This window comes from Mus musculus, chromosome 14 (assembly GCF_000001635.26).
Source record: "Mus musculus strain C57BL/6J chromosome 14, GRCm38.p6 C57BL/6J".
Classification (NCBI taxonomy): domain Eukaryota; kingdom Metazoa; phylum Chordata; class Mammalia; order Rodentia; family Muridae; genus Mus; species Mus musculus.
In genome coordinates this window covers 24,816,663-24,832,455 of record NC_000080.6, presented here as the reverse complement: position 1 = coordinate 24,832,455, position 15,793 = coordinate 24,816,663, and the positions used below count along the sequence as shown (strand labels likewise).

The following is a 15,793-nucleotide window of genomic DNA, read 5'->3' as shown; positions in this document are numbered from 1 at the left end:
AGAAGAGGAAGACTTGTTTCAAGTCACACAACTAGTCAGAGGAAGCATTTGCAACCCAGGACAGAGTGGGAAGAAAAAAAGGCTAGTTATTCTTTTACTTTGATCAGAAAACCATGGTCCATCCAAGTGTGGACAGAAGTCTCAAGACTGAAGAATTCTTCTTGTCCCTTAAGGGAAGACTTCCTTTGTCTTTCTTCTCCTCCCTTTAACAATTAAAGTAAACATGGCCCCATTGCTTTCCCAGGCACAGAGCCCAAGCCTCACTCTCTGCTTGCAATTACCCTATGATAGATGCTGGTCTGGCCACTGAAGGCATCTGCGTACGGGCTTTATGGTCATTTTCCAACAGCCTACACCTCTTAAACTCTCTTGTGGGAACAGGTGAAGGTGATTATGCAGATGGATGGACCCCGGTGTGATATTATGTCAGTGACAGAGATATAAGAGCTGCAGATGAAAGAGCTGCAGACAGGCTCAAGTACGACCGGGAGGAGGTTGCAAGATTGGTGTAGAAAACAGGGACCTATGCAGGGACCTCAGGCTCCCACAGCAGCACCACACACAGAGGAGAACACACACACACACACACACACACACACACACACACACACACACACACCTCTACCTCTCTGCTTGGTTGTCTGGTTACAGTCAGACTCTGTTCCCTTGGAAATGTGGCATGTTAGCCACTCTCCCTTGGGATGCTAGGGAGACTCAGGTCTGGTGGAAAGAGAGGCACCTAGTACCCAAAGAGATCCTGCCTTCAGGCTGACTCGGGGGAATGGGAAATTCAGATTAAAGGCAAGGCCTCAAAGGAAAGTCCAAAGCATAACCCTGGGGATGGCATGCTCCAATCCACACTACACAAACCCGAGGTCCGCACATGCTGTTGCTGACGTGGTCGTCCTGGGCAGCTCCTAGGGATGGGTTCTTTGCCTTGAGATTCCCAGCAGATAGCATAGGAAGAAGAAAGAAGATGCCAAGATGACTTCTAGCAGGGAAAGGAGGAAGGGGGGTGGGGATGCTTAGGCAGTGGACCTCTCTCTCTGATTCTAAAGTAAGATCAATGACTCATAGCACCCTACAAGAGAAACCATCACCTCTTCCTCAGGGCTGCCTTTCCTAACATCTTGCTCTCAGCACACTCCAAAGGTGCTACCAAAATAATCCTATCTACCAGCAACAAAGCACACAACACAGTAGAGACTGGCTGGACTCAAAGTGAAGACAGAGTACAGCTCTCCTAGGGAACAGAGAACCCCAGTACCCCAACACAGTCTTCTTTCAGCTCAGAAAGTTTCTGGGAGAACCAGCAGGGAAGTGTACGGTGTCCCCACAGAGCAGAGCTGAGTACTCCAACACCAACCAGGTAGAAAGTGTAGATAAGATGAATACAATGAGGCTAGGTCTGGGAATCACAGGTACCTGCAGAAATGGGGGACAGCCACCAAGGACAGGGATGCCATTATCTTTGTTACATAGGTTCATGCCCTTCTATCTGACATAGGAAACTATGAATCCAGGTACCTGCATCTCTTAAAGCCATGACAGAATGCTGGGTGTGTGGGCTCTTTTCTGGTACAGGGACAGGGGACTCTGCCACGTGTATCCCCAGGCTTGGTGATTAGACACTGTTGTTAACCACAGGATCAGACAGTATCCTGAGGATCTCACCTTTGTCATCTCTAGACCTCACAACAGACCTGTAGCAGGGAGTAAGGATCTTATGAGAGGAAATCTAAGACTCTGGGAAAGGGAGTGGCATAGTTCACGATGTGCCTCCAATGCACTTCAGTCACAGTATACATCCCCTGCCTCAGCACCCTCTCATCTAAGCGGTGAACTCCTATTCATCCCTCAGCACCCTATTCTATAAACCTATAAATCACCAAATGGACGAATGTATCTGCCTCGGTCTGTGTATTCTGGACGTCTACCTACACCCTATTACCACAGCCTGGTCATTTGTTCAGACAGGAACTCCTGGTGGCCTTTAAATGTATCCTAGGAATTCTTCAGAGAATATAGAGTGAATATAGAATGTAGAATGTAGAATGTAAAATATAAAACAAAGACTTCTATATTCTATATTTTAAATATAGTCTTTGTTTCCAGAACCCATCAGGCTGAGTGAAGCTTCAAGTGCCCCCATTAACCAGCCCTGATTAAATCAGCTGGGCTCCTCCTAGGGACGAACCATGCAAACAGAGACCAATGATAATAACTTGTCTCCAGGCTGCAGTCACTCCAACTGCCCATGAGCAGAAAGATGATGCAATGGAATCTTGCAAATTCCAGAAGCCAAGGCTGTATCCCTGTCTCATTCAGAAGGAGGTAGGTGGCAGCTGCTGCCCTGGGAAATAGGGGAACAAAATAGAGGACAGGTAAAGAGATAGAGGCTTTCAAAAGATGGGCGATGTGAAAGGGCCCAGGAACTGAGGCAGGGAATACATGCTAAGCAGCGTTCCTGCTCCTGAGAGGCTTAGAGAAATGCAGTTTGCAGCAGTTGAACCATGAGCCCTGGCATTTGCTCAGAAACACCTTGCTGTACCACCCCTCCCAGCTTCTATGAGAGAGAATGGGCTAAGCACATAGCAATGGAGCTATGTACTAGAATAATCCATTTCCCTGTACCCAGGAACCTTAACTGTATCTTACAGGTAAGAGATCTAGGGCTCATGGGCATAGTATGATTTGGCCAAGGTCACCCAGGAGTTTGCAGGGACAACTTCCCAGAAGTCACAGGTCTGCGAACAGAAGCCTTTTACTGAGGCGAAGCTATAAGGCACAGGGAGAAAGTGATTGTTCTTTCTAAATGCTCTCTCTCCAAGTATCATCTTTTCAACAGTTTTAAGGTAATACGCTGGTAGAGGAGTTGTCTGGACTGTGGTGAAAAATCAGTAAAGGAGACAGTGTAGAAACAAACCTGTAAGACATACATCATAGACTAGCAGAGCCACTACAGCTTTTTCCCTGATCATACCCCTTGTGATGCTCAAGACCCACCCAGCTCCTCCAGCCCCACACCATGATGCCCCCTGCTGATGGATGTCTACAGTGCCAGTCTCTAGGAGCCCCCCTAATCTCCTATTATAGCTCCCAGACCCACTTCTGTGAGTCTTGACAGCTCCCTGTCTAGACTGCAGACTCCTAAAGTCTTAATTGCTCTTTCATCAACAGAAAAGGGCGGCTTCTTCTTCAAGCAGCCAACCACTCAGCCAGCCCTTGTCGGGCTCCTGCCGTGTACCAGGCTGCGCCAGGATTCAGGATGTCTGAGGACTTGATGGATCACCTGGGGTCAGAGGAGGGTAGCTTCCCTCACTCGGATGTTGTCGGGCTGGGCCTCCTGCCAGATGTTAGGCTCCCAGAAAGGATGAGACCCAAGCCCAGTGCATTGGCTCATGTCTTTGATCCTAGCACTCACACCAGAGATGCTAGGGCAGAAGGAGTGCCATGAATTACAACTAGCCTAGTCTATATGGCAAGACCCCCGTCTCCATACACACAAAAAAGTGAGACCCAAGTCTTCAGAGTGCCATACCAGCCCAAGAAGGGAAAGCGGGAGGAATCTGGATGCACAGAGCTCCTGCATGTCACTGAGGTTATCATGTCACTGGCATAGCCTCGCAGCACTGTAGACTAACCGGCTCCCCTCCATATTCCTGGGCCGGTGGAATTGGGCTGTCTCTACTCTTTACTCCCTGAAGGGGTGGACGAGATATTGCAGAGTCCCTGTCCTTGAGGAGGAGTTTCCTTCCTTGAGTTACAATGATTAGCTAATTAAGGGTCAGTTTAGCTTATGAATCACAGATCCGGCACCCAGGTGGCTGCCTATGTCTCCTTGACTCACCCCCCCTAGTCCACCCCTGTGTTGAATCTGAGCTCATTAGGTAGTACTAGGTGCTAAGCAGTAGAATCAACATTGTCTACTCCCCCACTCAGCACCCCCCTCCGAATAATTTAGTTATCACAGTCTGCCTCCATGACCTCTAACTACAGCCCTGTGGTGTTCCCATGTCCCCTAGAGGTGACACGGACAGGGATCCAAAAGTACCTGCATACCCTGTCCCCAAAAGACAGTTTTTTGAGACTCAGTGAGACCACACACCCCCCTTTGCATTCCATGCTGTGGAGAAGAGCTCTCCTTTGTCGTCATTCTGGAAGGATGACTCTCTTGGGGCAAGGTTCTGAGTTGTCACAAACAAGATTGGCAACCCTAAGAGCCATTTATTTATCTCACAATTGCCTAAGCGCCTCTGGTTTAAAAAAAAATTGATTGTGTGACAAAATGTGCCAAACTTATCACTGGCACATCTACTTAACACCACCACTTCTTTGGAGAAGAAACAGGGAAGGAAGGGGTCCTATCCAAATACTCCAGCAAGCCTGGGAATGCTGAATTCATTCTAGCCCCAGCCTGGTTGCTGTCTGGCCCTTGCCATCAGCCCCTGCTATCTTCCCAGACTGGAGACACAAGAGCTCTGCAGCAGACACCCATAGTGGATTAACTAGCTGAGGCCCAGCACCACTGCGGCAGCACTGCAGTCAGGATGAAATAGAGCCCTGGAAAGCCAGCAGAGCCGAGCCCATAAAGCATTTCTCTCAGCCCAGAATTGCCTGGTGCCTGTCACAGGAGGAAATGACTGCCTAGGATACAGCAGACAGAATGGGAGAGGAGAAACTGTGGCTTCTCTTGGCCCCTACTACACACTGGAGGGTTTGGGGAGGGGGAGGGGAGGATCAATGCTAGGCTAGACAGGAGCCAGATGTAGTTTTGTAGATTGCAAGGGCCAGAGAGAGTAATATAGGTCCTATTTGCAGCTGTCTCCGTTAGAGACCTCAGGCACTGGGCACATTTTTGTAGGAGAGCCCCATGGTGCTCTCCTAACAGAAGAGTTAGGACTCTGCTGTACTGATATGTCCATCAAACCTGCCTCCTTGGGGAATGTGGTGCCTTCCAGAGAGAACAATGGGCACTCAGAGGAGGGGGGGTTGTGCGCGTGCGTGCATTTGTACACATGTGCGTGGTCTCCCAGACACCGCCAAAGGAAGAGATCAATTTAGAGAATTAGAGGCCAGCCCACTTTGCATGGCTTCTAGGAAGCATGTTCGGTAAATAAGGATTCAAGAGATGAGATGTTTCATCGTTCAATTAATTTTAGCCTTGGATCTCAGGCGGTGGGGTTGTGGGGAGGGTGCAGAGAGAGTAATCAATACCAAGCATTCAGCTTGCTAACACGAAGCACATTTCATACAAAGCTGGACATTTTTCTCCTTGTCATACAGAATTATCTTAATTATCGTTTCAAGGAAGAGCCTTATATAGCATCATCTAGTAGTCCAGGAGGCGGCTCAGAAACTCGTCACAGGAATAATTTATGATTTTTCTTTCTAACATCTTGGTCTTGTTTGATATGCTTGCCATTTCTCCCTGACAGGGAGGTCGATTAAATCACATTTATATTGTAAACGTATGCATTGCTTTTTACCCAAGGCGCTGGATGAAGAGATACAGGGGCCCCAAGGGAGGGAGAAGCCAATCCACTTTCATATTGCAAATTTCTGCTGTTTGGAAGAAATGAATGGTTGCCAGGGAGAGCTGGGAATTACTTGGGGATGCAAATGTTATTTTAGAACCCTTTGGAGAGGGTTTTTTTTTCTCCCTCCCCCACCTCCTCCAGCATTTTCCCTTCTCAGGCTGTTAATAGAGGCCAGTCTCTAAGCAAAAGCTAACGGAATGCACTTCACGGCAGGCATTCTTGGGGGATTGGCCTGCACCAGATTTCTAGCTGGCCGACCTCAAGCAGGCTGCCTCTTGGCCTGGAGGCGGGGTGGCAGATGCAGAAAGAGAAAGAGAGAGAGAAAAAGGAGCTATTCATATTTTTGCAAAGGCATTGCTTCCTCCCACCTGATGGAGGAGGCCACTCTGGAAGCTGGTGGTTGGGGACATGGGGGAGGGGCTGGTGGTGGGGAGGGAAAGACAGCAAGACGAGGGGAAAGGTCATTAGCAGAGACCAGGAAGAAGTGACGCCAGGCACCATCATTAACCTAACCGAACTAATTAGGAAACATTCAAGTTTTATAAATTATGCAAGACGCTCAATTTATACTTTTTCAAATTCCTACCATAACATAGATAATGAGGGAACATTTACAGTAACAGTGTAACCTAATCAAGAAACCCTTTCATTAGCATGAAATCTTCCAACACGGTGTTTGCGAGCACAACAAACGGAATTATAGATGCCAGGGGAGGCCGGGGCTGGGGGCGGGGAGCTGGATTGTGGGGAGGAGGGGCAGGGGTTGTCTTTTGCTTAAGTGGCAAGGCCCCTAGCTCTTAGAAGTCATCCCCTCCCATCCTCAGCATGAAACGGGGCTCTCTTTGCATTCAGTCTTGCCAAAGGAATGGAAAGGTCTGGAAGGACCTTCTGACTTACTATACTCTAGATGATTTACAACTACCTCCTCTGTCTTGGCCCTCTAATCCTGGGAGACAGATAACTACAGCATAGATCAGCCTTTTCCACAGGCCTGGTTTTTCCCTGCAGAGGTCAGAAGTCAAAGTCTGCTGAGGCTCAGGCTCCATGAATGCAGATAGATGCCGTCCACTGCTATAACTTTGCCTGATGGTTCCGAGTTCACCACTGGTAGATGGAATACAGTGAGCACGGTCCAAGAGCTACTGGGGAATCCCAAGACTCAAAGAGATTCTGACATATCACCCGATTCCCAGATCAGTAAAACCAGCTGGAACCCACAAGAGAAATCCATACCAATAGGGCATGATGGTAAGTGCCTGTTATCATACCAATGGGAAGATAGAGGAAGGAAGACTGGGAGTTTCAGTATCAGCCTTGTCTACATTTCATGGTTGAGATCAGCCTGGGCTATATGAGAGCCCATCCCGAGGGAAACACCTTGCCTGCTAAAAAATGAAGAACCCTTTTGAGGCCTTGGGGAAGGGGTAAAACCTTTGGTCTCTTCTGCTGCTGGCTTCTCTGTACCAGTGGTTGAACAGAGGTCCCTACTATTTAGTGTAGTCTGCTATCAAAACACAACCATAGATTGTATTTCAAGAATGTGATTTATTTCCCGCAATGCCAGTGACCAGAAATCTAACATCAAGGTGATGCTGAGTAGACTTTGTTCCCAGGCTAATATACTTGTCTCAGGCTGTGTGCTGTGTAGTCACAGGAACGCTTCTTTGTATAACCTTTTGTTATGAAATTACCAGTCCATCCAGAGGTCTCCCCTGAGACCTTACCTAACCCAAATTTACCTTATGAAAGCCCCATATTCAATTATGATCTCACTAGGTATTGAGGCTTCAATGTATGAATCTTAATATATGAAACATTCAGTCACTAATACTCCCCCAAATGAATGTCTACCTAGGATATGTGGATATGACATGGTTTGGGATAGAGATACAGGTCTTCAGGAATGTCAATCACTTATGGATCCTGAGACCCTGTCATGCTAGGGTACCAGAATGGCTCGATGTTCGGATCCAGTCATGGTGGAGCCAGCACTGAGAAGACAGAGGCAGCAACTTCAAGCCAGGGGCAGCCAAGGGCAGCCAAGGACAGCCAAAGACAGCCAAAGACTGCAGTAAGCCACCAGAAGTTGGGAGAACAAGGAAAGACACCCTTTCCAAGTTCACAAAGATATTGCTGTCCTATACCCACAAAGGTCATGAGTTGTTAAAGCTTGGTCCTTAAGCAATGGTTAGAGACTTTGGGGAACTGACTACCTCATGAGGACCTTGACCCCATCAATGGATGACTCCTAATTTGATGACATTATTGGGAAGTTGGGGACACTGAGAGGCAGTACCTCAGCTGGGAAAGTAGGTCATTGGGAGTGTGCACTTGCCTTTGTGCCTGGTCCTTTCTCTGATCTCTGTCCCTTTGTTTCCCAGTTGCCATGAGACAGAGCAGCTTTCTCCCACCACGTGGGATTCATCCTAGTCGCTGGCACATGACAACAGAGCCAGCCACCCATGGTTGTACAAGCACAATCCACAGTAATCCAAGCCCCCCTTTAAGTTGGTTTCTTCATGTATTTAGTCCCAGCAGTGAAATCTTAATACCAAACTTGAGTTGGCACTTTGGTGCTATGAGAGAAGACGCTGTTATTTCTATACAACCAAGTTTGTGGTCATTTGTGGAAGCCTCAAGAATGAGCCTCAGTATCTGTAGCAATAATGACAGCATCCTCTGCAGCAATAATGACAGTGCCCAGTACAGAGTAAATATTAATGAATGTAAGTAGCTGTTAGGAGTTAGATGCCACCTATGCCCATGGATTCTACCCCATCGGATTTAACTCTCCTTTCAAAGGCTAGGATGTTCTCCTTCCACCTTTAGGGACCTGAAGGTGAGAATCGATGCTCACCTAAGCACCCCCAGTTCCATTCCCTGCCTCTTCTCCCATGGGCTTAGACTGCACTGTTCCCATAGCTGCCTTCTGGGACAGAAATCCACGAGATGGATACAGGCCATGCTATGACAGAGCCTCCCTCACTTGCCCTAGAAGCCTTCATGTACCCCTGTCATTCTCTAACATATTCATTAAAAATAAATGCAAGGATCTCCTGAATATCCCAGGACATACTTATAGCTAGAGATAGTGTTTTAAAGATGGTGTATCCTTAATGCTCAGACTTCACACTGGCATCTCCCCTCAGACTACCTTTTTTTTTTTTTCGCCACATTCCAACCACCGATCAGGACTGCATTTTGTGGAAAGGGAATGTTGAGGGCAAACTCTGTCTTCCTTGTAGATTTTTTTTTTTTTGAGACCCTGGGTTCTTGTAGAAGTCCAAGCTCCTAGTCCAATGGTGAAAGGGTCTGCCTTTCACCAGGCTCTGGCTCCTGCCTCCACATTCCCCTGGAGCTGAGGGGAGATTGGAGGTACTATCATGAAGACTGTGGTTGCTGTAACCATCCAGAGCGCATGCTTCAATTACACACTCTTCGGGTCTCTGGTGCAGAGAAGCCCACGTCAGCGCTAGGGAGTGTTCTCTCCCACATCATTACCCAGCTTTCCATATTCTCCTCAGTCATCTGCAAGCTGTGGGCTGTAAATCCTGCCCGGGGGAGGCAGGGGCAGTGGAGCCCGCTCTACCTTCCCAGATGCGTGGGAGGGATGGCTCTGGAGCTTTTCCCTCCCTGCTCTGGCTTCACCAGCTCGCTCGCAAAGGACAAGGGAACAGCAACACTTCCCAAATCACTCCCAAATGTTCCTCTAAAAACCTCCGGCTGACTCTGAATGCCAAGGAATTGTTCACAGGGTGACAATTTCATAGATCTTGGTCAGGGAACAGAAATCTCTGGTTTGGAGGTGGGGCGATTACAGCCCCAGTTCTGGCAAGCACTTAAGCAGTTATTCCCAAATGTGTAGCTGCTTGGCACCAAAGCCACACACATCTGGGATTGTGACTAGAGGTTTGACATCCAGAGGTGAGAGTTCAGCTCCAGCCAGTATGCACGAGAGGCTGCAATAAGTTCCCTTGGGGCAGTTCTCCTGGCAGTGTACCTGAGATCCCCGACCCCCATATCCAGCTCCAATTCCCAGAATCCTCTGGAGTGAGCTCTCTTCCTTAGAGATGAAAGTCAAGGCCCCAGAGTCCAGAGAAGAAAAAGGCTGAGAACACTCAATAAGATTGGCTTTGAAGATATGGAAATGTGCCATATAGTTTGGATGTGACACGTCCTCCATAGGCTCCTGCGTTTGAATGCTTGCTCCCCAGTGGGGATATTTTAGGAAAGGAGACATAGGCAGAGGAGATGATTGCTGGATATGAGACTTTGAGGGCTGTAGCCCGGCCCTATTTCTGGTCTGGTTCTCTGCTACCTGACTTACCAAGATGTAAACAGGTATACTCTACCTCACTGCAGTAGTCACCATGACTTCCCACCACAATGAACTGTAGTCTCGGTAACAGCAAGCCAACATAATCCTCTCTCTCAAGGCATTCCTGCTGGATATTTTGTTACAGCCATGTAAAAAAGTTACTGATACAGATGCCAAAGTGGTATGTCAGTCCAAGGTTGTGTGTGGGTCAGCAAGACACAATGATCTTTCCTGTCCTTAGCAGAGGATGAGGCCAGAAAGGTAAGTGGTTTGTGATACGTCATTAGATTTTTAACTTGATGGAATTTGGAATCACCATGGAAACACGTTCCTGGGAATGTTTATAGGAGTGTTTCTAGGAAGCTTAAACTGAGGAGGGAAGACCCTCTCTGAATGTGATAGCACCGGCCAAGGATCTGACAGGGACCATGAACAGGGTGATAGCTTTCATCTTTCTTTCTGTTTCCTGACTGTGAACATGATGTACCCAGAGACCACACTCTCTTGCTACAAGGCCCACCATGCTGGACCCTATCCTTACAAACTGTGAGCCCAAACAAACCCTTCCTTCTTCAAGTAGCTTCTAGCCAACTAACACAGCCTTAAGCAGTCACTGCAGACCAGGCTGTTGGACCCAACCACCATTCCTGCATCCACAACAGCAGACTCTGCATGGATCTGGTTTTGTTAAGCTTTGATGGACATGTGCCCAACTCTGGAGAAGACCAAGAAACTCCCATGTCTCCATCCTAAGTCACAGCTTGATATTTCATGGACAGAAGTAAGACATTTAGAAAGTCAAAATAAAAATATGGATGTTTTGATCTCACCATTTTGGAATCCACAACTTCAAAAAAGTAAGAGATGCAGAATGGGAGAAGGGCTTAGTGAAATTGCAGGTGTGGAAGGAGCCAAGACTGAACATGGACAAAAACTGGCATCAAATAGGCTCAACCCTTATTATGTATTTCTTACTATTGCTTAAAATCTCTTGACCTCAGTTTTCAAAATGAACAGACTAACCACTGCCCCATGGGGCAATTGTTAACACTCACTTCTACAACACAAGAAAGCAGAGCGTCCCAGTTCCCAGAGTAGTCTAAGTACTCAACTCAATGCAACCAGTATTTAGGTCCTGGATTGGATTTGTGTTGTTGCAGCAAAACATCTAAGGTAGGCTAAATTAACAAAGAAAAGAGGTTACAAATACTAAATCAACGTGGGGGTGAGTGGTGGGCCAGCAACAGTGGCTTAGCGAGTATGGGCAGGCATGTGCCACCCAGCATGACCACCTGAGTGGGATTCCCCTAAACCTACATAGTGGAAGGAGACAACAGGTTCCCACAAGTTGCTTTGACTACATATACACAGGCATATGCACACAAGAACCAGCACTCCTTCCCAGTAGAGCCTCCAGCTACCTAAGAACCTCTGACTAGATCCCACCTCCTAACTCTGATGCCAATTCCCGGCTGTTCCCATGGTGGAAAGAGCTTGTGGGCAATAGAGACAGCTTAGTTAAGTGTATTGAACATGAACAGAGCTCACCTGAGCGTGCTGGCATATCACATCGCCCTCATCTGGCCTCCTCAGCGGTCAGCTGTGGTCACCATACCATAGGAGATGTGGGTGATAGAGCAGGAAAGGCCTTCAGACATCCTTTTCTAAGCCCTTGCTTTGGTTCTGTCAATGAAAGGTCAGTGGTGTCACCATGTATTATTGGTGTATCAAGTGATGGCCTAGGAGTTTTATATGTAAGGTAAAGTGACTTCCATGAGGTCACTCAGCAAGATAGTGAAGCAGCCATGACAGATCCATCTTGCTGACTCCAGATTCCTCGTATTGTCCACTAGTCCCTTTCCAGGCAGCCGCCAACTGTGAGCATCTTTTAATTCCCTCCCTGGTGAACCTTTTAGCTATTAAGGTCTTCCAGGGCCCTGCCATCCATTAACTTTCATACTGTTTACATATGAGAGGATGAGATACACAAGGCAGTCCACATGGAAGGCAGAGAATGGTACTATGTCAAGTGTAGAGCCCTTGGGGACCTGGGTTCACGTTCATCCTCCTCTATCTCCTCCCCAAACTCCTGTGATTGTTGGGAGACTAATGAAGGCCACCATCTGACTCTCATCTGAGGGCTGGGCTGGGTCAGGAGATTGTAGGCCTCCCCTGGCAGTGATGGAGGGGCTAGAGGCAGCAAAGGTTAGAAATGCAATTTTACAGAGGACTTTAAGATATGGTGGGGGAGGGGATGCCGAGCAGAGGGAGGGGAGGCCTTTGTTGTAAGAGGAAGGAGGGATGATTGTGGGCACTGCTGAAGGAGCAGGCACTCCTCAGAGGGGGAAATGGAATCTCAGGCCAGCTGCTTTCTCCAGGGTTCCTGGTAGGCGCTCACTTGCTTTCCTTCTATTGAAATCCCCACCCCAGGGAGACTGATGACCTCTTCCCAGGCATCACTGTGAACCCCTGCACCCCTGTAGTCTCATAGAATTTCTCTTCCTCAGCTCTCACCCCGGTGCATTAAGATCATGTGTGCGCATGTTTGTGCATTTGTCTTGGTGTGCACGTACGTGTACATGAATGTGTACAGGCATTTTTATGAGTGCACTTGCTGTATGCATATGTTGAGGGCTGTGCCTATGTGCACTGAAGTCTGTGTATGAGAGCATATGTATGTATACAGATGTGTGTTGATGTCTGAGTTTGTGTGTGTGCCTTCATGTGTATGCTGGTGTGTGAGTCTGAGCATCCTGGTGTGCGTGGATAGGTGTATTTGCTTGCACATGTTGGTGTATGTGTGCTTGCATATATGTGTGTACATATGTATCCTGAGGGATGCATATCTACTTGGATGGATGTATGAGTGTATCTGTGTGTGTGTGTGTGTGTGTGTGTGTGTGTGTGTGTGTGTGTGTGTGTGTGTGTTTTATGTCCCATTGGACACAGGGTACTGGAATGGGAAGTACCTTACCTAGGTAATCCCTGTGTTCTCACTCCCTGGCCCTTGGCCTGGCCCATGATCAGGTCTCAGTATATGAAGTGTGATGACATGAATAGAACTAGTAAATTGGATGAGTCATCTAACTGTTGAACCATCTTCAGAATACAACAGTCCTTATTTGCTTGACTTGAGTCTACTGAGGGTGGGGACTGAGCTAGACCAAGGCCACCTGGGGATTCTGAGCAGAACAGGCTTTCTGAGTCTGATCACTGCATATATAGGCGCACTGCAGACCAGGATAGAACCTTTCCTGTATTTCATAGGTTAGTTAGGAGAATCCTTGGCCTAACCAGGATGCCAGTAGCAGCCCCACCTTCCAGTTGTGACCATTATAAATGTCTCCACACATTGTTAGGTGTCTCCTGGGGTGTTGCAAAAGATCCCAGAGATAAGACCCATAGGTCTGGAGTGATAAGTGATGCCTAGCACAGGTCAGGAACACCGGGTGCCATTTCTGGCTTGTCCATGGAGACTTCCAGCTCAGGGACTGACACCTGAGGCACAGCTGAAAATGCAGGAAAGTGTAAGGCCCCATCTGTGCCCTATCCATGGGGTGAGGCACCAGCACAACAAAGGACATGCTATGGGATCCAACTCGCTGCTCAGAAAGTCACCATTTTCCATCAACCAACCACTGAGCTCCCTCTCCCTCACGCTCTTACACACACACACACACACACACACACACACACACACACACACACACACACATACTCAGAAGCAGCAACCATCTTTAATAGTTCTCATCCCAGGCCTGCAGTGATGATGTCACTTCTAGCCCCACTGCTCTGCATCCTTTTACCTTTTAGACCCTGAGCTCCAGTTCCTAAGAGAGCAATGTCCACTAAGTTCCCATGTGGAGTCTGTTTCCCTAGCAATACCCAAGGAAACACCAGCTCTGTGATGTGATCTCAAACTAGGTCAAATCTCTTGGCTTTTTTTTTCTAAAATGCCTCCCTCTAAGGCCAGTGTATAAAACATAACCTAACAAAGAGCAAAGAGGCTACCAAACTCCCACGAGTAGGTACAAGTGTGTGTGTGTGTGTGTGTGTGTGTGTGTGTGTGTGTGTGTGTGTGTGTGTGTTTTGATCTTCCCCAAGAGGGTTATGAGCTGAGGCCAGAGGCTGCTAGATGCCAGGACTATGTCCCAAGGCCCTTGGAGGTAGAGAAATTAGGGGTGGAGGGGAGGATACATTTCAATTCCCTGGGACCAACCATGCAGAAATGTAAGGTCCAAGCTGGGCATACATTCAGAAACCGGGCCACCCATGGAGAAAAGTGGAAAATAAGAGAAGCCCAGAGAGCCCAAGGGCCTTCTTAGGCAGTCCAGGCACCAATCAGCATCAGCATGCCAGCCTTTCTTCTTGGAACTGCCAAGACAAGAACAACAATGAGAATCACCCTTAGGCTGCAGCAAGAAGACATCTCCAATTCCATAGCGTATCCACTAGTTTTTTTTTCCATCAACTTCATTAGTACTTCTAAGGCAGGTACCAAGGACTGCTTGCCTGTTTGTTTTCTTCCATAAAACCTTTCCTATGATACAGAGTACAAGTAAATATTAGTGTATCTTTGCTTGATGTAGAAGACTTGTGAGACACATGGAATTAAAAAAGGTAGAATTTTAGAGAAAGCATTTCAACTTCTTTGGTTTTCTGGCTTTGGTCAGGTCCACCTGATGGCTGCCATGAACCAAGAGCCAATTCTGACCATTGCTCCATTCCAAAGGTAATCCTGAGAACTCCCTGAACTATCCAGAGCCTCTGCCATAAGCATGCCTACGCTACAGAACCACAGGAATATATAGCAACAAGATGGAAGTCTGACATGGAGCTGACTGTGACCCAGAGCACCAGAGACAAAGGATGCAGTCTTTGGTAACAATCATTTCATACAGAATCAGGATGTATGGCCACTCCCTTCCTTTTATTCCCTAATATACTAGCCTTCCTTTCTCATCTTTCCTGCTGTCCTCAGGCTGCAAGCCAATCTACAGGGTTTTCTTTGGCCTCTTTTGGATTATGATGGCCAAATTACAGGATGTCTTCAATATAAACCACATTAGCATCCGATTGGTATTGGGAATAGAGATCAGTGGTACAGCACTTGCCCATCAAGCCCTGCTTTATGTCCCCCAGTGCTGAGGGAATGAAAGCAGGAGGATCCTTTCACATGGGAAAAGTACATAATATGATAATGCACAACAAAACAGCATAACTGTGTACTCAGTGAAAAAAATATCCAGCAAATACTAGCAAAATAAATCCTGCAGCATCTAAAAGGAATCAGATACCATGACTGTCTTAGGGTTTTACTGCTCTGAACAGACACCTTGTCCAAGGCAACTCTTATAAGGACAGCATTTAATTGGAGCTAGCTTACAGGTTCAGAGGTTCAGTCCATTATCATCAAGGTGGAAGCATGGCAGTATCCAGGCAGGAAGAGTTGAGAGTTCTATGTCTTCATCTAAGGGCCACTAGAAGAAGACTTGCTCTCATGTGGTTAGGAAGAGGGTCTCACTACCCACACTCACAGTGACATACTTCATCCAACAAGGTCACACCTATTCCAATGTCACTCCCTAGACCAAACATATTCAAACCACCATGTTCTACTCCCTGATCCTCATAGGCTTGTTCAAACATGAGTCTATAGTGGCCATACCTAGCCTAACATAATAAAAAAAATGCATTTAGTTCAACTTCCAAAGTCTCTATCATCTATAAAGGTCAAAGTCTCTTCTGAGATTCATCCAATCACTTAACTGTAATCCCCTAAAAATCAAAATCGAAAAGCAAAGCATGTACCTCTGACATCACAGATTATATAGTACCATTCCAAAATGTCACAGTGAGGAAATTCTGGACCAAAGCAAGACCAAAATCCAGCTGGGCAAACTCCAAGCTCAAGCATCTCCATGTCTGATGTCCA

At 47.2% G+C, this 15,793-nt stretch overlaps 2 long non-coding RNA genes across 2 annotated transcripts in view; one reads left to right on the top strand and one right to left on the bottom strand.

Annotated features, from left to right (window-relative positions):
* The window catches only part of Gm32008, a 60,558-nt gene extending 45,370 nt beyond the window's left edge, over window positions 1-15,188 (bottom strand). Inside the window, exons 1-2 of the long non-coding RNA XR_874420.3 lie at window positions 14,078-15,188; window positions 11,407-11,541 (exon numbers count right to left, since the gene is read on the bottom strand). This is a non-coding gene — a long non-coding RNA (predicted gene, 32008). The remainder of the gene's footprint in view (window positions 1-11,406; window positions 11,542-14,077) is intronic.
* Gm31951 lies at window positions 2,120-3,392 on the top strand. Its single transcript, XR_383265.1, has 2 exons — window positions 2,120-2,334; window positions 3,181-3,392. It is a non-coding gene; the product is annotated as a predicted gene, 31951 (long non-coding RNA).
* Window positions 15,189-15,793: the final 605 nt, after the last annotated feature.